Here is a 27,279-nt window from a genome sequence, read left to right on the forward strand (position 1 = left end):
CTGAACTTCATAAACATAAACCACGCTAAGCTGGGACAATTTTCAAATTTAAGGAACATGGTACCCAAAAAAATTCATTTAATAAGTTCTACGTATGCAACTGATCCCCAAATGTAGCTACAAGATATTTACCTTGTGTTTGATACTAAATTGTAGGTGTGTAATTTTGATTGCAGTTTCTTATGGGAGAAAAGCAAATGAGGTAGGAATCCAATCTGCTCTCTTTGAGGTAGCTCCACATTGCGAACCAAAGCATGGTTAATGGAGGTTTGCTTCAAAAGCTCTAAAATGCTAAATAAATGCACCCCCGGTTGCTTAAAGGTTCGCTGTAGTTAGGTAGGAAAATTTTTTACAAAGAGAAGGATTTAACTGGAGACCTGGACAAGGAGCTGTGTAACGCAACCTGAGGTTGTATGTTGATTAGCCAGCAAGGCAACAGATCCTGCTTCCACTGACGCAAACAGGAGCCAGAGTAAAACCCAAAACGTGCTGGGCTACTGCTCTTCAGTCAGGTTTTGTGTTTTAGACTGTTAATGATGAATCCCAGATGGATATTCACAGTTGTCTCTTGGAAAACTGGAGTAGTAAACACATTTTATTCATTACCATTTATCTATTTAGGTGTAAGTTCTAAGTGACAGGCTAAACATCCTTCAGGCATGCAGAAAGTTTTTCTCTCTACTGCTAGCGATGTTAGGCTAATGCGATCCTGTCACTGAAGCTGCCCAAATCTTTCTCCTGACATACTCATACTTTTCTGTTCACAAAAGCTGTCAGAGTTTGAAACCGGAATTACATACAGAAAAACACAGTCTTTCGAATGCCCACTAAAATAACGTGCTTGAAAACATTTTAGTGTTTTAAAACTGGTTATTTCATCTTAGAAAATACATGCAATCACAGAATCATTTGAGACTGCAGATAGAGAGAATATAGAAACCCCTCAGGAACCTCATCTTAGTCCATTTCTCCTTCTCATAGCAAATTTGTAAGAGGAGTCCATCCAAAGGCAAAAAAAAGCTTTTTTGTCTTTTCATACCAGCAGACACGGTACAGTTTTGTTTTTCAGATTTACAAAACAGTATTGGTTTTGATGGATTATGATCCAGATAAATGTTACTGTGCAGTACTGAGATATCTTTAGGATTATACTTTTATTTTGCTCATGTCGAGATTTTTAAATGAATTTGAGAACGACATGAAAACTGTATGTTAAAATTTGAGAGTTGTGATCAAATGACAATAGAGATCTGTTAGTTCTCCCTTTAACTTTGTAAATATGTGTTTAAAATGCTTCCCAAAATCATCACAAAGATTAACAAAGCACTCTAACACATGCAAAGACAGAAGTCTAGAAAACAGCAATTAAAATTGCTATTAATAGTGTTACCAAGGAAGAAAAAGAATACAAATAAAGGACTTATGCTATGCCTTCAAAAAATTCAACAGTATAATTCACGTTTATTAATTTAAAAAAATGACTTCCAATCCAAATTTTAAACCGAATTCTCTATCCCTTTAGCTTTAACTTCCATTTATTGTAATGCTGAATGCGAGTTTCAGAATTTCATCTACTATTTTCAACACTTCTCTTAATCTTTGAATACCACTAGAGAAACCCTTCATACTTCACAGTCCCGTCTTCTGCTTCTTTGCACTGACATCTTAGAGCAATAATTCTTTTTGTTTTACTTACTGATAAATGGAAGAATCTTCCTCCTAAACATCACTACAGATCTGACAGCAGATACAGCATTAGGGGCATGGTCCTCATGGCATGAAGGCCATAGCTAAACTTTGTCCTGGAGCCACAGTCTCATTTTAAACTCTGGTCAAAACAAAAGACAAACATGAGAGTTGTTTTCTCATCAGGATATGTTGGCAATCTGAGCAGAAGAGCTCAACTTCATCGTGTTTAAATATACTCGTGATTAACGGGTTCTAGCAGACATGAAATCGTTTCTGGAATGCTCTTCAAAATTTCTTGAGACTTTTCTCTTATACACTTAGTTGTTTTTACTTTCATACAGAGTTTCAGAAATGTAGTTTTAGGTACAATGTATTTTAAAGTTGCATTTAAGCCCTGAAAAGGGATTCGGAGAGCCATCATTCTGAGAAAAATAGTAGCTGTTCCCTCAGCAATCTGAGGACGCGATAAAATGTCTGCGTCGTTCTGCAGCACTGAGATTATGAGGTCGACTGCCACTGGTGGCACTCTCTGAGGGACAGAACGAGGATCTAGAGGAAGGGCAGATGGCCCCATGACTCCTGCTTGCTGATGCCTGCCGGTAGTTAGTTTTATGTGTTAGCATGCTAAGGTCATGAAGAAAGTCTATGGCTGTTCCAGAAATGTTTTCCTTTTAGAGAAGTAGTCTCCAATTACATAAATCACACACACACACAAAATCTGAAATTGCTTGGACGATACTCAATGAATACGTTATTTCTAAAAATGGTGTCATTCAAGTATTCTATAAGAAAAAGCCTCAAATCTTGCTCTAGATCAATTTCACTAAAATGAGTCCTTACCAAATCACACTGCTTTGCCTACTTGCTTCTCTGCTTAAGCTAATTTCACTATGGAGAAAGAAAATCCTCATGCAATTTTTGAAGCTCAATGAAGCGAGAATGTACATGCATGCTTTTTAACACTTTCCATTGCCATATACCCATGCCAATTTGCCTGTAATTTAGCTTGTTTAGGAAGGACTGTACTTGTGCTAATGTGTCCTAATTAATAATAACAGCCAGAGTCAACTCTGCTATTTCAAATGTATGAATTCTTGCAAGGTTCTTTAAAGCACTGAGGAGAGGTTTGAATGGGGGGACTAGGAAAGGAGGAAAAAATGAAGCAGGCACATGGTTTTCATTTGGAGGGAGGGAGTCTGTAATGAAATTTACTTGACTGCTGCAGGCAATATTGGAGCATTAAATGGAAACTGGCTGAACCTTAGCTTCCAGTTTATAAAGAGCATTCACTCTATAAAGTTTCCTTATAGCACCTTTTTACATAATGATCTTTAACTAAATTCTGTCAGCACAGAAAGTGGTTCATATGGTCTAAGATGTGTCTTACTTCAGGAATTCAGAAGCTTTTCCTTTCAAAGGCAGAGAAGCAGCTTTAAAGGAGGGCTTGAGTTTGAAGCGGTGAAAGATATTGTACCTTTCCCATGTCTCATGCTTTCACCCATAGACTTGAACAAATCTACGACAGGATGTTGATCTTGATCAGCTGCAATGATCTTTTCCCTGATTATTCATATGCTATTGTACTTAACCCTCAGTCCCTTTAGAAAGTGCAAATTTTCCAGGTAGTACTATAACTGGTACAAAAAGTAGGAATGACAAGTATATGACCCTATGTCATTTTTATTTAATCTTCTTAATTTTCACTTTGGTTTTTTTTTTTATTTCTGTTCTGGGCTCAGAACAATTTTACCTATAATGTTATTTTCTGAAATCTACCTGACTCATCAAGGTGGCTGCCTCTCCTTTTCTTTCCTCTTTTTCAACCTTCAAGAATTTCCAGCAGGCTCAATCTTGTGTAAGTACCACTGGATGTTACGAGGAAAAGAAGACAAGAACATCTAGAATCAAGATTTATAGTGTCATCATCCCCAGACTTTTTTTTTTTTTTAATTGATGTTTTGGGCTAAATTCAGCTCCTAATTGTTATAAATAGCACGATAAATGATATTTTGTATGGATGTGCTTAGAGGAACACTGGACTATGTTGTTTCAGGTACTATATACCTACAGAACCTCTGTTGCCATTCTAAGTAGACACAAAAGCTTAAGAGACTTAATTGTTCAGACACTTGTAAGTAGTTTTACCTGTACACAATGTTCCCGGGAACTTGGAGCAGTTATGCTATTCACATGTGCAATTGAAACTGAGCTTGTACTTTCAGAACATGAATTTTAAAAACAGTAGTTAAATTCTGTTTTTTTCTAACCAGGCATTGTGGAAATTTTGAAATCTTCTAAAAGTTAAGAGGCGTTTTTAACAACGTTATCCTTCTGCAAATAGTTCCTTTTTCAAGCCATAGTAACATCCAGAAGGATAAAAAGCATGAAATCTGGGATAAAATGAAATGTTCATTTCAATTGGAAACTAAGTCGTCATATTCATGTTCTAATAAAGCACAAATGGACCTAGTCTCAAAATATTACTTTGGGATGAAAGATCAAACAAGTTCTAAACTGTCCCATTCTAAATGGCTGCAAAGAAATATTGTGCTTAATTTTTCTTTTTCAGATGAATCTATTTAAAGAATTACCAAACAGTTCAGGTTGAAAAATGTCATCATCTGGCAACTCAACTTTTCATTTGAACTTTTCAAAGGACTCTCCTGGTAACTGCTATTCAAATGAAAACACTGAAATACTTTATAAAGATTAGGTAATGTCATTTGATTAACAAATCTATGAACATCTTGATAAAAGCAAAGGCTATAATAAGGTAATATACAGACAAATGTATAATGCTAAATTTGGTTCATAATTAATCAGCACAGAAGTCAGAATGCAACAGAAATTAAAACTCTATTTGGACAAAGGGTTTGCAACAATGCAAACAAGTCATAGTGAAAATGGAATCGGCCAAAGAACGTTACAATGACACGTCTTTTTCTTTTGTTCGTTTGTAATTTTGCAACCAGAATTATCCCCTTGAACTCTGTCACACTATTGAAGTTTCTGGCCTACTAACTCGGCAACGGGGAAAATAATCAATTTTACAAGTGTCATATAAAATATGCTATTTATACTGTTTTCTGGGTAATCAGCACTGTCTAATACACAAGTAATTTCCTGAATGCCAAAGACACCCGTGTCTGGCTAATAGTTGTTGGCTGATTTTGCTGAAGGCTGTGTGTGAGAACAGGAATCTGCTTGTGGTAAAAGGGTTCATGCAGGAAGGTAGGCAGCCTGCATCCACATACTGCACTAATGATACCTCTTCACAGCAACCACATTTTCTCTTCTGGACCCCTGCTCTGAGAAGTCCTAAAATCTCCCCTGAGAGAAGGAGGGAACATTGGGAGAAGAAGGTATATCCCCTCCTCAGAGTCACAGTTCCCAAATTTTTAAATGAACCAAAATGAAAAAGAGATTAAAATCACTCTCTCAACTACATTAATAATTGTTTATTTCGAGCAAACTAATAACCGTACTTGGTTTTTCTTGCCCAAATATGTCAATATTCTTTTGATTAGGTAAACAAGCCACAGATATATGTAAGCATTACCTTTTCAAAATATTTCTATTGGGTTATGAAGAGACAGTGAAATGAAGGGATGTGAAAGAGAAGAACGAGCTGCCATGTGTCCTGCTTTACAGAAACCCTGCGGAAGAGCTATGGCACTAGCTGAATCACCTCTGGGCTCCTGCCGGCTGCGGGGATGACGGCACCGGCAGGGAGCCGAGCGGCTGGAGGGTCACAGAGACCCCCCGACCCTCCTGGAACACTGTGGCCGCTGTCCCCTGAGGGGCCCCCAGGCCTGGCATGGGGAGGGGGCTGGAGCCCCGGGCACACAGGGGCAGCTGCAGGGCAGGCACGGTGCCTGAGGGGCAGCCTTTCTCTCTGCAGAGCAAAATGGCCCTGCAATGGGGCCTTCATGGCCTCGTGGGCCGCCATGCCGGCCACCGCAGCGTCCGTTGGGGCCGTGACCAGCCTTCCGTTACAGCGGTTGGAACACAGCTCTGCCAGCTGCGCCACCGTCGGATCGCGCTCGGAGAGAAGAGTCCTGAGAAGACAGCGCCTCGTCAAGTGGGAGAAGCAAGAAGAGGTTCAGGGAACCTCTGAAGATGGCTCCGCTGCCCGGAAAACGGCAGCTGCCTGTTGGGAGCAGGAGCAGCTCCCACAGGCAAGAGGAGCCCATGGAGGTTGACCCTCCCCAGCAAGAAGAGGAGCCCATGGAGGTGGATCCCCCGCAGGAGGAGGAGGAGCCCATGGAGGTGGGCCCACCTCAGGCAGGGCTGCTGGGGCTCCAGAGCACCATGGCCGGGCTGCCTCCAGCACCGTGGTGCCCGAAGCGCCGCAGGACGGCCGGGGGCTCTCAGGGACCCCCCAAACAGCCGCCTCGCAACAGGCGGCACCGCCCCAGCAGCCGCCACTAGCTGGAGGTGGCATCACAGCCACCTCCGGGGCATGGGCCGGACCATCAGCTGCTGCTGAGCCACAGGTGAGCCCGGCTTCCCAGCCTGTACCCAAACCCCTCATGCTGGGGGCATCTCCTCTGCCCTGAGGCCTGGAGAAGCGGTGAGGAGATGGGCTGCTGTCCTCTGGTCGGCAGCCCCAGAGCACCAGGAGGAGTCCCGTGGAGCCACTGCAGACCGCAGGACACCGCCAGAGACCCCAGGAGACCCAAGGACACCGCTGGAGCTGGATCTTGCCTTCAAGGGAAAAGGTTTCACATTTCACAAATAATTCAGACTTTTTCTTTCTCTTTCCTTCTCCCTATATATGTGTATACCGACTATGTAGTTTATAAAAATATGTCAATATAGAAAATAAAAACTATAAATGTGTGTGCACAGAAGCCCACTGGAGACCGCCGGAGACTGCTGGAGATTGCAGGAGAGCGTCGAAGACCGAAGGACAGCGCTGGAAGCCACAGGACACCACTGGGGAACGTCGGAGACCAAAGGACACCGTTGGATCTGCACCTTGCCTGAAAAAAGGAAAAGTTTCTTAACATTTCACAGATACTTAAGACTTTTTCTTTCCCTCTCCCTCTATAAAAAATAGAAACGCAGTACAGGAGGAAGGGAAAAAAAGTCTTCTTTTTAACCTAAAATCATTATGATGCTATCTGCAACAATAATAGATTTCAACAGTAAAAGAAACATGCTCCTAGTGATGCAACTACTAATAAAACACAAAAGATTTGTATCCGTTCTAGTGTGCCATTGTATCTGCTGAGACTGTGGTTTCGGTAGATGTAAGTTTGGGAATATATAGGCTGCAGGACAGTTTGTTGACAGAAAGTGGGAAACTTTGAGGTTTTTTTCCCAGTTAACTTTTTTCCCCTTTCCTCTTCTTCCCATCCCTGTTTAGGCTCATAACCTTCCACAAGCTATTGCGGCAGCTCACACATTTCTTCTGAAGGATCCCGATGCTGAAATGATGCAAAGAAATGTGGCCTACTGTCAGAGCAGACCTGATGCTGAGGAGCATATGAAAGAGTTGGAGACAAAAGCTTACGAGGTATGCTTTTGATTCAGAGTCTGGTCTTGTGGAACCCTTCTATTACTCCTCTGATTGGGGGAGATTCAAGGATCTCGTTTGCTTACGTGTTCTCTGCTTCTCCTTTCCCTCTTGCTGTTTTCCTTCGTCATCTCTGTTGTGTCGCCTTGTTGCATTCCGTAATCCTCACCTCTGGGGCTTTATCTAAGCCTGTGCTTTAGACTCACTCTGTTCCCTCTGTCCAGCAGGCTTTTTATGTGGATCTGAAGTGGACTTGCGGACTCTACGATCGAGGAAATATCTGGTAAAATCCACAAGCCATCAGTATTTGTTTTCCTCATATCGACTGGCTAACAGCTCACGTAGTCATCCAGAAATGCAGAAACACCATTTACTCTATCTGAATTTGCATGCAGCTTTCTGCAGGTCAGTTACTGTAGGTTTTCACTCGGGCCAATTTTTCAGAATCTGTTTGTCAGGGCTGTGCGAGCATACAGCTGTGGGAACTGGAGAACGTCCATCTCAGACATGGAACTGGCTCTTCCTGATTTCTTCAAAGCCTACAATGACTGTACAGCAGCCTGTGAAGGCTCCCGAGAGATCAAAGATTGTAAAGAGTTCTATCTCTCCATTGCAGGTGAGCATTTAGGAAACACCAGGGAAAGATGTCCCCAAAGTGCATTTCAGTTACGAGGTATACTTCTTATTCAGAATCTGGTCTTTTGGAACCCTTCTATTACTCCTCTGATAGGGGGAGATTCAAGGATCTCGTTTGCTTACGTGTTCTCTGCTCCTCCCCTGCTTTCCCTCTTGCTGTTTTCTTCCATCATCTCTGTTGTGTCTTCTCGTTGCATTTAGTAATTGTCATCTCTGGTATTGTTTTTTTCTTCCCAGATTTGGTCATGAATTCGTGACAGGGCTCTTGGGAGAAGGATTTTTTCGAAGCCCTTTAGCAGACCATATAATCAGCTTGGAGCCAAAAAACCACCAGCTGTTCAAACACACTTTGCCTGCTTACTGCTACTGCATTAAAGAAAACTGGTATTTTGAGTTGTAGAGTCATTGCACATTCTGTGATGCTGGGCTGGGCACAGGAGCCCTTGGCCGTGACCAGGGCAGGGAGATGCATCGCTGGGCTTGACTCGCTGCGGAGCTGCAGGGCTGCTGTGTCATCCTGCAGCAGAGGGGGATGAAGTGCCAGCTGGGGCAGCGACAGTGACTGTGCCAGTCGGCGCAGGCAGGTCACAGGAACAACCACAAAGCCACAGATGAAATGCAAAGAGTACATGTATTTTCGTTCCCTCGCCAACCACAGGATCCCCAAAGCAGCACCCGGGTATTGGCACAGAAGCTGGGACGCAGGCTTGCGTGATGAATGGGAACCCTGGTCTTCAACTCAAAGAGTTGCTTCATGGGCACGGGGTTTAGATCCCCTAGAAAGAGGTGACCCCTTGTGCATTGAGACCACCCTCCGTTAGTCATTTAGAAAATGACTCCAGAAAAGAGACCACCCTCCGTTAGTAATTTAGAAAATGCCTCCAGAAAGCCGCCTGTCTGCACCTAACGCATGACTGACATTTGGTTCCCCAGCACAGTTCCCCGAAGAAGGAGAACAAGGACTCATGGCCCCGCTCCACTACACCAGACAACCTGTCCTCATAGAACTGCCCACCCTTGGCACTGCACCCCTCGTTTTAAAGACAGCAATGAATATATATACAAAAAGCCAGTGACAATCACAGGAAGGAGCACTAGATCAGAACCTGGCGGATTGTCCCTTTGTTTTCTGTTGACTATCAGTGTTGATTATTTAATTATTTATTTGTTTATTTTTATTGATGTATGGTTGGTTATTTTAATCTGGTTTGGGATTCTTTGGATCTTAGTTTTCCTTTATTTTACAAGGGAAAAAAGATGTGGGAGAAATGTACATTTATACGTGGTATAGGACTAATACTGGTTTTGCCAGTGCCTAACCAGACTCTATCGAATGTAGCTTTGGACTTGATACAAGGGCTCACGCATATTTGGAACCAGAGGGACCAGGGGATATGTGTTGCCCTCCCTGGTTCAGTGGCAGAAGGATTTAAATTTACAATGGTTTGTTGGAATCATACAAAAATATTGAAAAACGAGTTTAAAAAGCCTTAATCACACAGGGGGAAACCCCACATGGGGAATAACCAAGTCCCGTTTTCTTGAACAGAGAGAGGAATAGCTGTGGAGAAGTAACAGGACACGGACGGAAAACTCAAATGCTTTGTATGAAGCCTCAAGCAATACTCCAGGGTCTTTCAAAAAGATGGCCCCAATTTCCAACACAGAGTGATTTCAAATTGGGTCCACCTTTTTGAAACATCCTGTACTTGTGGAGAGTTGTGGAAACAAACTTGAGATGGGCCCTATGTTACCTCTGTTCCTGTTCCTCGCACCATAGCACTGTGGTGGGATTCCCACTCTGAAGGTGGTTATTTTGAAGTGAATACAAGGTTTGTTGGAAGGAACTGTGGGAATTGAAATATATGGTTGTTACACCCTCGGACAAATGCTTGCGTTAAAAATGGAGGCAAATTTTGCACACAGTGTAACTAGTGCAAACAAGAATAGGTTTTAGAGAGCTTGGCAAGTACGCGTTTTGAGCAGTTGGACAAGATATGTCTTTGGAGAAATAAATTTTCAAGTTCATCAAGTGTAAAAGACGACTTCGCAAAATCTATTAGCTTTTAGATATGTAACCGATAAAAGAACGTGGGGCCCATAAATAGGGGCAAGTTCATGAGGAGAGGGTCACTCTGTCTGTCTCTCTTTCTCTCAGGACTGATGATCTCTTTCTCTCTCTCTTCCTCCTTTCCCTCCAAGTCGTTAGGCAGCGTAAGGCTTACCCCAGTTTAAAGTTGGTGTTTGCATGAATCTGTGCAGTTTTTTGAGATAACTGCATGATTTGGGTTAAGATATAATTCTTAGAGGCTCCCACAGCAGCTCCCACAGGCAAGAGGAGCCCGTGGAGGCTGACCCTCCCCAGCAAGAAGATGAGTCCCCGGAGGTGGATGCACCTGAGGCAGGGCTGCTGGGGCTCCAGAGCACCATGGCCGGGCTGCCTCCAGCACCGTGGTGCCCGAAGCGCCGCAGGACGGCCGGGGGCTCTCAGGGACCCCCCAAACAGCCGCCTCGCAACAGGCGGCGCCGCCCCAGCAGCCGCCACTAGCCGGAGGTGGCATCACAGCCACCTCCGGGGCATGGGCCGGACCATCAGCCGCTGCTGAGCCACAGGTGAGCCCGGCTTCCCAGCCTGTACCCAAACCCCTCATGCTGGGGGCATCTCCTCTGCCCTGAGGCCTGGAGAAGCGGTGAGGAGATGGGCTGCTGTCCTCTGGGCGGCAGCCCCAGAGCACCAGGAGGAGTCCCGTGGAGCCACTGCAGACCGCAGGACACCGCCAGAGACCCCAGGAGACCCAAGGACACCGCTGGAGCTGGATCTTGCCTTCAAGGGAAAAGGTTTCACATTTCACAAATAATTCAGACTTTTTCTTTCTCTTTCCTTCTCCCTATATATGTGTATACCGACTATGTAGTTTATAAAAATATGTCAATATAGAAAATAAAAACTATAAATGTGTGTGCACAGAAGCCCACTGAAGACTGCCGGAGACTGCTGGAGATTGCAGGAGAGCGTCAAAGACCGAAGGACAGCGCTGGAAACCACAGGACACCACTGGGGAACGTCGGAGACCAAAGGACACCGTTGGATCTGCACCTTGCCTGAAGAAAGGAAAAGTTTCTTAACATTTCACAGATACTTAAGACTTTTTCTTTCCCTCTCCCTCTATAAAAAATAGAAATGCAGTACAGGAGGAAGGGAAAAAATGTCTTCTTTTTAACCTAAAATCATTATGATGCTATCTGCAACAATAATAGATTTTAACAGTAAAAGAAACATGCTCCTAGTGATGCAACTACTAATAAAACACAAAAGATTTGTATCCGTTCTAGTGTGCCATTGTATCTGCCGAGACTGTGGTTTCGGTAGATGTAAGTTTGGGAATATATAGGCTGCAGGACAGTTTGTTGACAGAAAGTGGGAAACTTTGAGGTTTTTTTCCCAGTTAACTTTTTTCCCCTTTCCTCTTCTTCCCATCCCTGTTTAGGCTCATAACCTTCCACAAGCTATTGCGGCAGCTCACACATTTCTTCTGAAGGATCCCGATGCTGAAATGATGCAAAGAAATGTGGCCTACTGTCAGAGCAGACCTGATGCTGAGGAGCATATGAAAGAGTTGGAGATAAAAGCTTACGAGGTATGCTTTTGATTCAGAGTCTGGTCTTGTGGAACCCTTCTATTACTCCTCTGATTGGGGGAGATTCAAGGATCTCGTTTGCTTACGTGTTCTCTGCTTCTCCTTTCCCTCTTGCTGTTTTCCTTCGTCATCTCTGTTGTGTCGCCTTGTTGCATTCCGTAATCCTCACCTCTGGGGCTTTATCTAAGCCTGTGCTTTAGACTCACTCTGTTCCCTCTGTCCAGCAGGCTTTTTATGTGGATCTGAAGTGGACTTGCGGACTCTACGATCGAGGAAATATCTGGTAAAATCCACGAGCCATCAGTATTTGTTTTCCTCATATCGACTGGCTAACAGCTCACGTAGTCATCCAGAAATGCAGAAACACCATTTACTCTCTCTGAATTTGCATGCAGCTTTCTGCAGGTCAGTTACTGTAGGTTTTCACTCGGGCCAATTTTTCAGAATCTGTTTGTCAGGGCTGTGCGAGCATACAGCTGTGGGAATTGGAGAACGTCCATCTCAGACATGGAACTGGCTCTTCCTGATTTCTTCAAAGCCTACAATGACTGTACAGCAGCCTGTGAAGGCTCCCGAGAGATCAAAGATTTTAAAGAGTTCTATCTCTCCATTGCAGGTGAGCATTTAGGAAACACCAGGGAAAGATGTCCCCAAAGTGCACTTCAGTTACAAGGTATACTTCTTATTCAGAATCTGGTCTTTTGGAACCCTTCTATTACTCCGCTGATAGGGGGAGATTCAAGGATCTCGTTTGCTTACGTGTTCTCTGCTCCTCCCCTGCTTTCCCTCTTGCTGTTTTCTTCCATCATCTCTGTTGTGTCTTCTTGTTGCATTTAGTAATTGTCATCTCTGGTATTGTTTATTTCTTCCCAGATTTGGTCATGAATTCGTGACAGGGCTCTTGGGAGAAGGATTTTTTCGAAGCCCTTTAGCAGACCATATAATCAGCTTGGAGCCAAAAAACCACCAGCTGTTCAAACACACTTTGCCTGCTTACTGCTACTGCATTAAAGAAAACTGGTATTTTGAGTTGTAGAGTCATTGCACATTCTGTGATGCTGGGCTGGGCACAGGAGCCCTTGGCCGTGACCAGGGCAGGGAGATGCATCGCTGGGCTTGACTCGCTGCGGAGCTGCAGGGCTGCTGTGTCATCCTGCAGCAGAGGGGGATGAAGTGCCAGCTGGGGCAGCGACAGTGACTGTGCCAGTCGGCGCAGGCAGGTCACAGGAACAACCACAAAGCCACAGATGAAATGCAAAGAGTACATGTATTTTCGTTCCCTCGCCAACCACAGGATCCCCAAAGCAGCACCCGGGTATTGGCACAGAAGCTGGGACGCAGGCTTGCGTGATGAATGGGAACCCTGGTCTTCAACTCAAAGAGTTGCTTCATGGGCACGGGGTTTAGATCCCCTAGAAAGAGGTGACCCCTTGTGCATTGAGACCCTCCAGAAAGCTGCCTGTCTGCACCTAACGCATGACTGACATTTGGTTCCCCAGCACAGTTCCCCGATGCTGTTAATTGCCAACCCCGACAGAATGACTCCCCTAATCCAGGGCCTGCCTGATTCCCTGCAGCTTCATGCCCTACAACTGCAAGATCATCTGCGTGATGGTTTAGCCCCCAAAGATGGGGGGTGGGCTGGAGATGCAGCAGCATTGACTTGAGTTAAGTAGCGCAAGAACTGAGTGGCTGTGGGAGGCGGATGGGCTTGACTGGCCCTAATGCTGAACAAAAGACCACGGTGACGTGGGCTGAATATCGTGAGGGGCCATGTTCTGCTCCACGAGCCTCAGGGGCAAAGAGAAACCTACTGTGTGTGGAGGGAATCAAAAAGGGGATTCCCCAGGATTTAATGGATGGTATGCCTACTGTTGTCTTAGAAAAGCTCATTTGGGCTTGGGAATACAAAAGGAAAAGGACTTGACTGATTTTCAGATGGGAAACTGGACACGTTGCCCCCAGTAAGTGAGCCAGGGGACAGCCAGTGGGCCCATTTAAGAAGGCTCACAGAAAATGATAAGAGGGACTTGATTACTTTCCCCCTTGGCCCCTTTTAAGCCCCCGCCAACCCAGCTGGATAATGGAAACCACTTTGCTGCTGGGGTGGTTCAAGATTGGGCCAAATATGAAAGGATTCAATGGGTTTTCCACACTCCCTGCCATCCCCAAACTGATGGGATTGTAAAGCAGTCAAACAGGTTCCTGAAAAAAAGTGCTTAAACCTCATGAGCCTGGATGGGTGTCACGATTATGGAGTGCAGTTTTCCATGTTAACAGTCGATGGGCGGCCAGTGGTTGTCCCCGACTTAACCGCTTTCTGTCCCCAGGCACCCTCTATTCTTCCAGGGAAGAAGGAGAACAAGGACTCGTGGCCCCACTCCACTACACCAGACAACCTGTCCTCATAGAGGTGTCCTCACACCTCTAACTTACAGAGTTTTCTTGAAGGTTTTCCACAGCTGTGCATATGTGCCTTGAATGAGAGCCTTGCTTCCTGCTGCTCATCCACACTGTCATGAAACAGATTTTATTTTTTTCTTCCCCCTTTTTGTCCTTTCCATACAACTAAAACACTCAAATCATGCAGAACATGGAAAATTGTCCATTTGTTTCTACGCAAGCAATTTTTTCCATCTAATTAAACATTTGGAAGGCTTTGAGAAGTGCAAACATTAGCTCACATAGGAATTCTATTCCTGCTCTTGTCTACTCTGGAAGTGGTTAATTTTACTAGCTGACAGAATCATAGAATCAAAGAATAGTTGGTGTTAGAAGGGACTTTCAAAGCTCATCTAGTCCAACCCCGGTGCAATGAGCAGGGACATCACCAACTAGATCAGGTTGCTCAGAGCCCCGTCCAGCCTGGCCCTGCTAAAATGTCTGTCCCCATCCTTCTTTAGGCCCCTCTTAAGTACAAAAAGGTCACAATGAGGTCTCCCCAGACCCTTTTCCAGGCTGAAGAACCCCAACTCTCTCAGTCTGTCCTCACAGCAGAGGTGTTCCAGCCCTCTGATCATTTTTGTGTCCCTCCTCTGGTCCCTCTCCAAAAGGTCCATGTCTTTCTTGTGCTGAGGGCTCTCGGTGGGGTCTCATCAGCGTGGAGCAGAGGGACAGAATCACCTCCCTTGACTTGCAGCTACTACTTGAGGAGAATTTCTATGAAATAAGAAATTGCTGGGTTTATTTTGTCACCACGGACAAAAGAAGATCTGTTTCTAACTTATGTTCACTGCAGCTTACGCTTCTGTGATCCACTACTCCACTGATTTCTGTGTGTAAATGTCTTTGGAGAGGAATGGCAGGTGCTGGTTCATCCCGTAGACAAGCAGGGTCCAGTATGGGCTCCCAGGGACAGGACAGGCTTTGCTTTCCTGTCACCAGAAGAAGAAAGAAGAGTAGAAGTAGAGGGCTCAGGAGCAAGAGACAGCAAAGACCTTGCTGTACGACGTCCTTTTGCCTTGTTCTATCTGTTGGAAAAGCTGCCTTCTGCTCGCTGCGTCTTAGCTCAAAATCCAGGGAGAGCTTCTTGTTTTAGCCCATGAAAGGGGAAAGAGACCCTCCCCTCTCCCAGGGAGCTAAAATAACTTCATGCTCATGACCTGCACAGGGACGGTTCCTGTCAGATGGCCCTGGTTGCAGAGATGTTTAGTTTTACTGCATGACTAAGTCTCTTAGTAGGGATGTGGTTCCTTTCTGCCTACTATTTCTGTTTCTTTGCAGACATGGCTAAGACAGCTGTTTGGAGCTGTGGAGTGAATATCTATGTGTGTAAGTGAGTGTGTACAAAAATAATAAGACCTTAATTGCCCTCCCCACATCCTTAGCTTAGTTTTAGTGTTATCAAGACTTTAAACTGACCCGAGTATTGCTGTTGCAAATGTTTCCATGTTTGTCTAACTATTCTGACGAAAGAAATATAAAAAAAGAAATGAAAACACTATGTGTTTTATTGCTTGCTCTACAACTCTACAAGATTTCCCTGTCTAATATCTATTCCTTTTTTTCAGGATTCACTCTATTTTTTTATCATATGAAATGGAAAGAGATTTCTGGCTTATTGTTGGCTTTTAATAGATGTTTTATCCTTGCGGAATTGGCCAGCAATTAATTCATAGAGTTTGGAATTCAACTGATGGACATCGGGTATACCTGTGTTCAAATATTGAGGCTAACAAGCCATCACACAGTTCATGTTCAGAGCTTTCGGGATATTTCAAGAGAGGCAATAGTCTTACTTTGTTAATAATGCACAATCTTTTTCTCTTTGGCAGGAACAAGCAAGTCCTGGAGTTGTATAGTACTTGCAGGTTTTCCCTCTCACCCGACTTTGAAAAAGTGAAAACCCGTACCAAGTATCCATTTACGAGGGTGATTTCTAAAATGCTCAGTTCCAAAACAGTCTCCGGAAGAACATGTGTGACTGTGAATGAGGGTCTGTGGTGCAGCACTACTAACATTTGCTACAAATAGTTTTGGAGAATGAAGCATTTGCTTTAGGAAAGGTACTTGCAGAAAACCTCTGATGCTGCTGAAGTTTACTGAAAAATCTATGCTGATTTCAGCAGTTAGGCAGGTATGATTTCTGCTCATGCACTAAATTGGAGAAAAACAGAAACCTACATAAAAAGAAAAAAAAAAGGATCTCTAACAGTGTGTAAAGTTGGTTTAAAAATGGGTACAGGAAATCACATAGTACACTAGGACACACTGATGGAGCAAGTCCCTGCTGTTTGCTCTAATTTCCTAATGCCATCAGGAAGATACTTTATTGGAATATTGCCTTGTGTGCTGCTAGGCCAAGAAGTGACACAGACCCATTTGATACACCTATGTACAAAAAAAACTGGTTTGTGCCTAAAAGCCATGGTGGTCAAGCTGTCAGGCCCATGTGGTTGTTAAGCAGCTGAATGTATAGCTCTAACAAGAAGATTTTTCTTCAACTTTTAACTCATTCAGTGAAAGAGACGAAAGACTGTGACTTCAAGGCAAGACATTTAACATAACAGCCCTTATTTCAGTGAATACATACTAAAGTTTCAATTTGCTATTCAGAATTTCTTCCACAGACAAACCTACAGAGTATTTCATACCACTGACTTTTTCCTAGTGGATTCTTCTAATCCTGTTAGAAGGGGCTACATGCGGCCAAACGAGTTTTGAAGAAAGAGGGGACCACCTAAGAGAAATTGTTGTGTTCTTGTGCTCGGTGATTACACATTTGATAGGTAAACCATTCCATGAATGCTGTGGTTTCCTGAGGAACTACTTGCGCTGTGAATAACACATGTGGCCCTTCCAGCTGCTCCTGCAGGATCCAGCATCAGAGGGAAGGCACATGCAGCCATGTATCACCCAGCCAGGAATGCTTTTTGTTTCTGTTGTTTGACTACACATTTTACACATTTCCTCTTTGTCAGTACTAGCACAAAGAAGTGGGTCGTTTATTTTTTTTTTTTTTAATTTTATTTTTAATAAATAGCCCAATGGGGATGACCCAGCTGTGTGCTGATGCCTCACTGATACTGGAATACTGGCATCACAGGATGCTGGGGGCTCTCAGAGAACTGTCAAACAGCAGCTCCCACCAAGGGCCGGCGCCACCGCCAGCTGGAGGTGGCATCACACCAACCTCCAGCGGGCTGGGTGGGGAGATCAGCCGCTGTCAAGGCACGGATGAGCCCAGCTTCCCGCCCTGCAGCCCCATCCCTCATGAAGGGGGCATCTCCTCTGCCCTGGGGCCTGGGGAAGCGGTGAGGAGAGGGGCTGACATCTTCTGGCTGGCCGGCAGACCCAGAGAACCAGGAGGAGTTCCTTGGAGCCCACAGGACGCCACCGGACACTGCCAGAGACTACAGGATGCCACTGGAGACCATTTGAGACCAAAGAATGCTGCTGGAGACCACAGGACACTGTTGGAGACAGTTGCAGACCAAAGGACGCCGCTGAAGACCATCGGAGACCGCAGGACGCCGCTGGAGACCCCAAGATACTGCTGGAGACCCATCACCTTAGCAGGACAGAAAGGTCCTCTCACACCTCCACCCTCTCCAGCTCAAGGAGGTGGAAGATGCTTCTGGTGGATGAAAATTGGATGTGAGCCAGCAATATGCAATTGCAGCCCATAAGGCCAACCATATCCCGGGCTGCATCAAAAGAAGCGTGGCCAGCAGGCGGAGGGAGGTGATTCTGCCCCTCTGCTCCAGTCTGGTGAGACTCCATCTGCAATTCTGCATCCAGCTCTGGGGCCCTCAGCACAGGAAAGACATGGACCTGTTGGAGAGGGGCCAGAGGAGGCCACAGAATTAATCAGAGGGCTGGAACAGCTCTGCTGTGAGGACAGGCTGAGAGAGCTGGGCTTGTTCAGCTTGGAGAAGGGTCCAGGGAGACCTTATTGCGGCCTTTCCATACTTAAAAGAGGCCTATAAGAAAGATGGGGACAGGCTTTTTAGCAGGGCCTGTAGTGATAAGACAAGAGGCGGTGGTTTTAAATTAGAAGAGGGGAGATTCAGGCTAGACACACGGAAGAAATTGTTACAATGAGGGTGGTAAAACACTGGCCCAGGTTGCCCAGAGAGGTGGTAGATGCGCCATCCCTGGAGACATTCCAGGCCAGGCTGGACGGGGCTCTGAGCAACCTGATCTAGTTGAAGATGTCCCTGCTCATTGCAGGGGGTTGGACTAGTGGCCTTGAAAGGTCCATTCCAACTCAAACTATTCTACAATTCTATGATTCTTTTATGTACTGGATGTAGGCTCTTAGTCAACTGAACAGTAAAGTTAACTGTATAAGCCTTATTTTTCCCTCATTTCTACTCAATCCCATAGCACCCAATTTCATGTATTATCATTATTATCATTTGGAAAAAAATGAACATACTTATGCCCTGTAGTTGTGAGTTCTATTATCTCCATTTCTTAGATGAAGAAGTGAGAAATGTAACTTCATGGGCTAAAGGACTTGCCTAGAGTCAGGCAGGAGGTTTGTGATGCACTCTACACAACTGCAAAATTTTCATGTAAATATGCAGTACACTGACTGCAATAAAAAATAGAGTTTCAAAGCTGCTGCACTTTGCTTATACAAAGGACCTGAAAAGACCCAGGCAAATTACCCAATGCAGTTTGTCAAAAAGTCATCTAGATGTGGCTTCTGTCATATAAGTACTTTCATGGGGAGAAAACAAAAGTAGTTAAAGCTCATGAAAGACATGAAAAAAAATACTCTTGCTCTATAAAACTAGGTAACATTGAATTATAATAATGGCATGGTTTTTTTAACAATGAACGCAATTGGGCATTTCAAAAGAGGCAGATATTTGATGAATTTTCTATTTCTTGAGGACTTCTGAATAAGACAAACTGTAGTCAAACACAAGTGAAAGGAGTAAATTGATGAAATTCTATGGCAGATGCCATAAGAAGGCAAACTACATGATCTAATGGCCACGGCTGACCCCAAAATTGTTCAGTCCAGGTTCACAGAAAACAGTTTAAGTCCAATCATTCTTTCCATTCACGGGGAGGCAGGGCTTGGGGCAAGACGACATGGTGCAAACACAAATAAGGATTGGTATACTCAGTATCCCAGGGATTAAGTAAAATTGTCTAAATGTTTAAAACATATTTTTACATTTAATGAAACCAAACTTTTTCAGCTGACAGTAGATTCCTTTTCTTATCCAGTAATTATTAAAGATCATAAAGATACACTTACAATTTATGGGTGTTGAAGTAATTTGGCCGTTTTACAACGCACCCGAGGCATGCAGATATATCTTTACAGTCCCACACCCTGAACTGTGTGAGCACCTGGCTGTGCTTGTTATGGACTGACGGTTAAGAAAGTACTTTCCAAGTTACTGTAACTTACGTAGAAAGAAGTAGAAAATACATTTACGTAGGTTTTAAATTGTTTAAAAAATAGATTTAAACAAACTTGAATTCCAGGATTGACACCGTTGTTGAGAAATTAATAAGTTTATTTGGCTATTCAATTAATATTTCCAGGGGTTTTTTTTCTCCCCCAATGAAACAGAAAGGTGATACTATTCATTTAGTCTCCATAAGAAAGTATTACATCCAGTTGAAAGGAAATCCTAGTATATCTTAGGACACATGAAGGAAAATATAAATAAAATATTCTCCAGTGAGTGAAAGTATAATTACCAATCAACATTCCGCAAAACTTCAACCGCCATTTTACTTGACTTATACACAGTAGGAAAATGTCCCCACTTGTCTACCAAAATATTTCTATTTCCCCTCCCAATATGGCCGTGTCAGGTCCTGGAAAGAAAACACATGAGGCAAGACAATGAATTTTGATTGCCACAGCTTAAAGAAAGACAGAAAAATCTGGGGTCTGCTGAGAGGAGAGTCCAGCTCAGACACCCCGAACAACAGTGCCGGAGAGCCGCTGCCTGAGTCACACACAGCACTGCTGAGCTTGATGGAAAATACTTCCACTATTTCTTAATATCCTCCAACAAGTGAAGTCTCAGAACTAGGTAAGAGACAGCTGGTTTTTCTTCCTTAAAACATTAACTTCAAAAGGGTCAACTGTGACCATTCCAGGAGATACAGCAAATTTTAAAATATACAGTAGAGAAACACTCTGGAAACACACAACAGAGGAGCAAAAATATGAAAAGGTTTGAGGTTTCTGTTTTACTTTAAAAAGAATCTTAAAAGATTCCAAGTGTCATTCCTTAAAAACATAGACTAGACTTTTCTACATAATCCTGAAGCTTATAACATATTCCTTGCCGTTCCCACCATCTCTTTTCTGCTTTTGCAATGAGTATAAATATATTGTTTATTTATTAAGATTTTTTTAAAGTATTTTGAGGATAGCAAAGTGAGCTGTCATACATCATTTCTGCTGGGCTCCTGTAATGGTCCTGAATTCCTCAAAATTGAAATCAGCTCTGTGAATGTAAAACACATAAACAGTCGGCCCTGATGACTGAAAAAGGCGAATGAGGTAACAGTAATGCTGGTGAAGCTGTTTGTCTCCAATGTACCATAAATAGTGAAGTGAAATTAAAATTTTTCAATCAACATCAGTTATGCACATGCATGCACGCACACGCGCGCATATGAAAAAACTGCCTGATGAGAAGCAGACAGGATCAGAAGTTCAAGCAGAGGTTTTTGCAAAAAAGAAAAAGTTGGGATTTTTTATGTTTTTGTTGTTGTTCCTATATTGTGGGATATCCTAGCTGCACGAAACAATGGATTGGAGTACAGACTTCCTTAATTTCCTGCAAACTTCACCCATGTAGAAGTCACTTTTCTCTGTCATATATCTAGTCCTACTGAAGCTTCTCCCACTACACTTATATTAAATGATCAAAAAAAGATAGCATGTATCACTAAGAGCTATAGCTGTACCCTGTATTGAAATGTACTGATCAAACACAGATACTTCACTGTTATTTCCACAACTATAACTGCTCTTCCCCATACATGGAGAAAATAGGTATAAATACATATAAACATACATAATAAATAGGAATACACATTGAAAATAATACACAGAGTTTTTCCAAGAACATCCTTCCCTTAGAAATCAATTTTTTTTCCCGCTATTAATTAAGATCTGAAAAACTGCAAACAATGAGTAAGATGAGACACAGAGAGTGATTTGTCCAAGACAAGGAAGAAATCTATAGCACAGCAAGGAAGTCCTATTAGATTTCTTGCCTCTTAGTCTTGTTCCTTAAAACCATTCCTCTAAGAGATTGATCACAATTAATCTCCATGGAACCACAGTGCCATTTAATGAATCATACAACAGGAAAAGCCTATCTCTAAAAAAAAAAAAAAAAAAAGTCTTTCCTGTTTCAGTAGTATATTTGTAATGCACAGTGACAGGAGAAGACCAGAAAAAGGGACATTTCTCCTGAGTTGGTTGATTAATTGACACAGATTGCCTGAATTCAGTCCAAGAAATCTATGCTGAGGAGGAATCCTGTACTGACTTTCCTAACTGAGCTGGGAGCAGTCCCCCAAACACATTCTCTCAGGACCACAGAAGGAAATCATGAACCAGGTATGAACATGGCCTTTCTGAGCAATACAGGCATCCTTCATGCAGATCCTGGGCCAAAGGACAGAAAGAGTGGTTATCAACTCAGGAAATGGGGATGAGGAGAATGCACAATATAAACATTATCAAAACTAAGAATAGTTGTTTTGTCTGGAAGAGGTATTTTACACAATTTCTGCAGTTATATCATTTCCTGTTTGATGAGAGATGATTCTGAAGTGTCGGCTTATATCCAAATCCCCAATTCACTAAGGTTTAGATGGGGTCAGAAATGAGGTTTATTTCACAGAGGTTCCTGCTAGTCAATAAATTCTACAAAGGTCAGTTTGTTAGGGGCAGCTGAATGCATTGTGGTTTTTTCCAAATAAAAAAAACAAGCAATCAACCAACCAGAAAACAAACAAACAAGCAAAAATAATAATAAAAAACCCCAAACAAAACACCAGACCAAAACCAACCAAACAAAACCCCACAAACAAGCACACAAACCAAACATATTACAAACACTTTTTTGACTACAAAAGAATCTATTGGCAACTTTTAAAAGTCAACATTAGACACTAGATAACACAGAAGTTGAAAGTATTATTCTTTGAGTTTCTTAAACCATATAAAATAGATGAGAATGGAAAGGGTCTGGGCAAGATTACGTTGCATCCAAAAGCTTTGTCTACATAACCAGTAAGGGTTTGTATCCACTATGCTCCAGACTGAAACAGAATAAGTTACCCAGTGGCTCCCAGAAACCCACATGCTACCACTCTTCAGAAAAGTCCATTACTCTTTCGTAAAGTAGTTCAGGACTAACCCAGGTGATAAAGCTTCTTGCAATTTTGTCCCTTCACTTAACTGTATTGTCTATGTGCCATCCAGCACCACCTTCAATCCGGTACTCTAGAAAACATCTCTCCCCTGACACTTTTTGCCCTCAGAAGTACTTTCTGTGCTCTACATTTCCAGTTTTCTTAAAACTCCGTCATTTCTCCTCCAGATCTCTATGGAAAGGGCTAAGTGCAACCGAGCCGAGTGAGAAGATACTGAGATTAATCACAGAATAAGAACATAAACTAAATTGCTAAGGACCTCAGGAAGTCTCAAGTCCAAGCTCCTGCTCAAATCGGGGTCAGGTCTGAGGTCACACCAGGTTGCTCACGGCTTTGTCTAGTTGGACAGGTCTTGAAAACCTGCAAGAACAGAGCCTGCACAACCTCTCTGGGCAAGCTGTTCCACTGCCTGGCTGTTGTCATGATGAAAAAGACTTTGCCAATATCTAGTCTGAATCCCTCTTGTCTCTCATCCTCCACCCATGCAGTGCTGTGCTCCTGATCATCTTCAGAGCCCTGCCCTGAACTAAAGATAATTAAGCTGACTTCAGATATAGAGCCAGAAGAGATTCATCAGTATAGTCCTGCAACCAGAGGGACCAGTCCTGTGAAGAATGAGTGCAGTGCAGTGCCAGGCCTTTGGGATTCAAGCAAGGATCTCTCACAGTATTGCACCTTCTATATACGCGATATGTCAAGTGTATCTATATGTATAAGGAAAATCAGCTCTAGAATAACTTCATGACATGAGTATGCTGAATGGTATAAGTGAATCATTATCCTAATGAAATCACTCAAATACCATAGAACCCCATTTTTCTTTAAAATGGTATTACAATCTTTTATACAGTCACTCTTAGTCAGACATGATGAACTCCCTTTTTCACATCCATTCATGAATCTAAGATATCTTTGCAGAGTATATGTGCAAAGACATTTTTCAATGAATACTTCAAGCAAGATACATAAAAACACAGGGTCTGCATCACATCTCTCCTACCATCAATGTGCTTTTTGAAATAGAAAAAAAATTGAAATATGGTTTTTATAATGCAACTTCTCTCACTCCAGTTCCACCAGTGCCTTACAATGTGCTTATCAGAACACATTATATCTCAGGCTGGGAATTATTAAAAAAGGCAAGGAGAAAACCATTGACTAGGTGTTGAAAGAATCCAATTCGATAACCATACCGAAAGATATTTAAGCAAAGGAGGGGAGTGAATCACCAAATCCAACATTAAAAATGTAGCCTACATTAAAATCAGCGGCAAAATCCCTCAGAATTTCAAGATGCAGTATCTACAAAGTGAGGATTCATGTACAGATTTGAACCCACTCTCAAAGTGGGGACATGCCTGGAACATGACTACTCCAAACCAATGTGTTAGACACAGAGGCCAACCGTGATACTTGGAGCTGAAATCTGCCAGCGTGCTCTCGCTCAGGAAGTGCATGTCACTGCCCTCACAACTTTACTTGGCAGCAGACAAGAGGTCTACCTCTGTCAAGAGCCTCAAGTGTGATGTCCAACTCAATTACTAAAAGGCACATTAAAATCTGGCTTATATGGTTAAGAAGTAAAAGTCACCCATTTTTCTTTTGGGACCAGAGTCTCCCCAGTCTCTTTAAGGAGAGACATTTTTACTCTACTCCGTTTCAACATTCACGTTAATATCTTTATAAAGCAACCTTGAGCCAGAAACTGAGAGCTTAGTAAAGTTGTTCTTTACCAAGTATAATATATTCAATCATAATCACATTGGAAAAAAAAAAAAGTTGTTGCTGTTTTAGATAGTCATTGAGAAACAGTTTTGCTACTGGATGTCTTCTCTGCACACTCTTCCATGCATTCTTCAGATATATGATTGACTGGGACAATTCCAGGGTACTTGCATTACCTACCATCAACAGTGGCCAAACTCACTTTTGCCCTTGAATTCTGGGACAGAGTACCGTACTGTCTTTCCAGTGATATCAATAGGTCCATTCTGCTCATACTGAATGACTGTCCTTCACCTCTTCCTCCCCCGTCTCTCCCCTCCTTATCCTCCCATGCCAGAAAAGGAAGGAATTCTCCTTTTCCTGCTCAAATATCCAATAATCATTTCAGCCATCTGCTTCAATACAAGAAACTCTTCACAGAAGCCCATCTAAATGGCAATCCATTAGAGATTAAGATGATTTATTTTAGTTTAGTGCAGTGTCACTGTTTTAATAAAATAAAAAATAACTATGGATTTGGGAAGTACTATGGCTTACCTATGTAAAAACTCACTCTCTTGCCAATACATTCTATCACTGCTGACAGACATTAGAACATTCCTTTCATCTCCTTCCTCTTCTTGCAGTTTAACCTATCTCCTTAAGGAGTATTTGCTTTCTCTGAGATAGATTATATGTTGTACGCAACGTGAAAACCTTACACACTTTCTCTACCATCTGCAAGGCTTTTCTGCCCACTTCTTTAAAAATAATTAAATCATCCCCCTTATTAGACTTTTCATTTTGGATAAATAAACCAGGATTACTTTTCTGTCAGAAACTAAAACAAAAGGATTACTATTTCCAGATATGTGCATCTAAATTAAAGAAGCATTTTTGAATACAATCAACCAAGCATCCAAGCAGAGGGACCAAATGTGGAGTGCAAACTGAGATAAAGAGCAAATATGAAGCATACACATACACACACACACAACCCCCCCTCTATTCATGCAGAAAACATGATCTAGTATGGGATTGATTTCTTTCAAATAACTCTTTCTGCATCCCAGTGTGATTCCAGGATGTGCAAATTAAGAGAAATTTTATGGGTCAAATTCTTCTTACCACTACATGTGCTCAAGTAAACCGAAATTGATGACAACTGGATGCTGTGTCAGAGGGTGGAATTTGGCACAGAAAATCACAGCGTAAGGAGAAGATGTTATATAAATAAAAATGGCATGGTGCTTTGAATGAAGGAGGAAACAATTCTTAATGTGGCCTGGGAGAGAGAAAAGCATAGAGAAGCAGAAAAAGTTGACCCAATAGCTAGCAGATTTTTAGATAAGGCTCAGTTGTCAAAACAGAGCCAACTGCAAGGATCTGAATGAGAATTTTCCTAATGCCTCTGGCTCTAGATGAACCTAACCCCATTCCGTAACTAGCTCTAACGGAAATAATGCCACATCAACTCCAAGTTCTGATCCACTTAGAGCTTAAAAGAGGAGAGATTAGTCTATTACTTTTGTATTCTTTGGAAATCCAAAATAGCTATTTAAGACTTCATCATTTCAGAGCTTCATGTCTAATCTCATTAAACAAAATAGTGTGATGAAACCTTCAGTATGAACTACTCTTTTTTTTTTTTCCCAACAGAAATGTCCCTAAAAGAAGCCTGTGCAACTTGCAAAATAGACCTAAATCAAAACCAGATTCACATATTCATGCAGATGGTTTAGCAGTAATATTTCTAGCAGTGGGAGTTTGCAAATATTATCAAATCCATATTCATGTTTTATGACAACTGACCGATGAAAACCAGAAGCTATTCTAACACACATTTCAACCCATTTTTCTGCTACCGGAATGAATATGAGCACAATGTCTTCCTGGTTAAACTTTTGTTCATTTGAGTGAAATGTGAAGATGTGTCATGTCCTCAGCTGAGCTTAAGAACTACTCAGGATGCCATGTAGCATTTAATTTCAAGCTTCATTTAGAAAAAAGAATTAAACATCTAACCTGGAACAGCTATCCTTCCAGCTGTTGGATGATTCATTTCCATCACAAGTCCATTGTGCAGCACCTAGGAAAAAAAAAAAAAAAAACATCTTTGTAATAAATAAACATATAATCAGTCCCCAAACTCAAGAGAAAAAGAGAAACAAATATTACCATGTTATTTTGCAGAAAATCTGAAAATACAGGGACCTACAATTAAAGTATTTTGTTATATATGAAAAATTAAAGCCCTGATATTTGACAAGACCATTTTATGCATCTAAATAAATGCTGCAGTAAGACTTCATGAGTGTAATATATCTTTAAGCTCTTATATCCAACATCAAACATAAGAAACTGAGCTGCAAGCATGTCATGCTTTCAACCACCCCCAACTAGTACAGACGTGGTGTGAGAATTAAAACCTTCGCCCACTTTCACTTTGAATCTGCTATATGTACTGAAGGCCTACACAAAACTCATGCTGTAGTGGTTTTTTTCACTGTTACTCAGTTGCTTTTGAGCTTGTGGTGGATCACACTATGAAATACTGTCTTACCAGTTCTTGCAAACATTCAGGAGAGATGCTGTAATTTTGATGATATTTCTGTTCTTTCAAGTGTGTATGCCATGCTTCAGCTCCATGTATATACATACGGGATGACAGACAGCACACTTTCCAGTTCCTTGTTATTAATCTCAACCAGAAAACAATATATGATATCAAAACCCTCAAGTAACAGGGAAAAATCAATTTATAACAGCAAACTCACTGGTATTGTTAATAGAAGGCTGCATCCAAAGCCAATAAGTAATCTTTGTAATTTCCATACCTATTATTCTGCCAATGTTCTAACACTCTTGTCTTAATCACATAATCAGAATTCTTAAAAATGATTAATTTTGTTATTGAAGTATCCTCTACAAAGAAAAACCCTCGCATGAACCGATTATTTTCATACCCAGTGTAACAACAAATCTGAAATAAAATTGAGTGCCTTGCCAAATGCAGCAGCTATAAAAATGGAAAATGGCCAAAGACTGTTAAGTGATCATGTAATACATCTACCTGTTCACCTTGCACCATGAACAACACTGGCAATCTTGACTATTGATGACAGGTGTTGGTCTAATTATTCTTGAAAATTTCTGGTTAACAAGATCACAATTTTCTTACGCAGTCTGCACCATATTCTCTATTTTTAATTG

Source organism: Caloenas nicobarica, chromosome 2 (assembly GCF_036013445.1).
Source record: "Caloenas nicobarica isolate bCalNic1 chromosome 2, bCalNic1.hap1, whole genome shotgun sequence".
Lineage (NCBI taxonomy): Eukaryota > Metazoa > Chordata > Aves > Columbiformes > Columbidae > Caloenas > Caloenas nicobarica.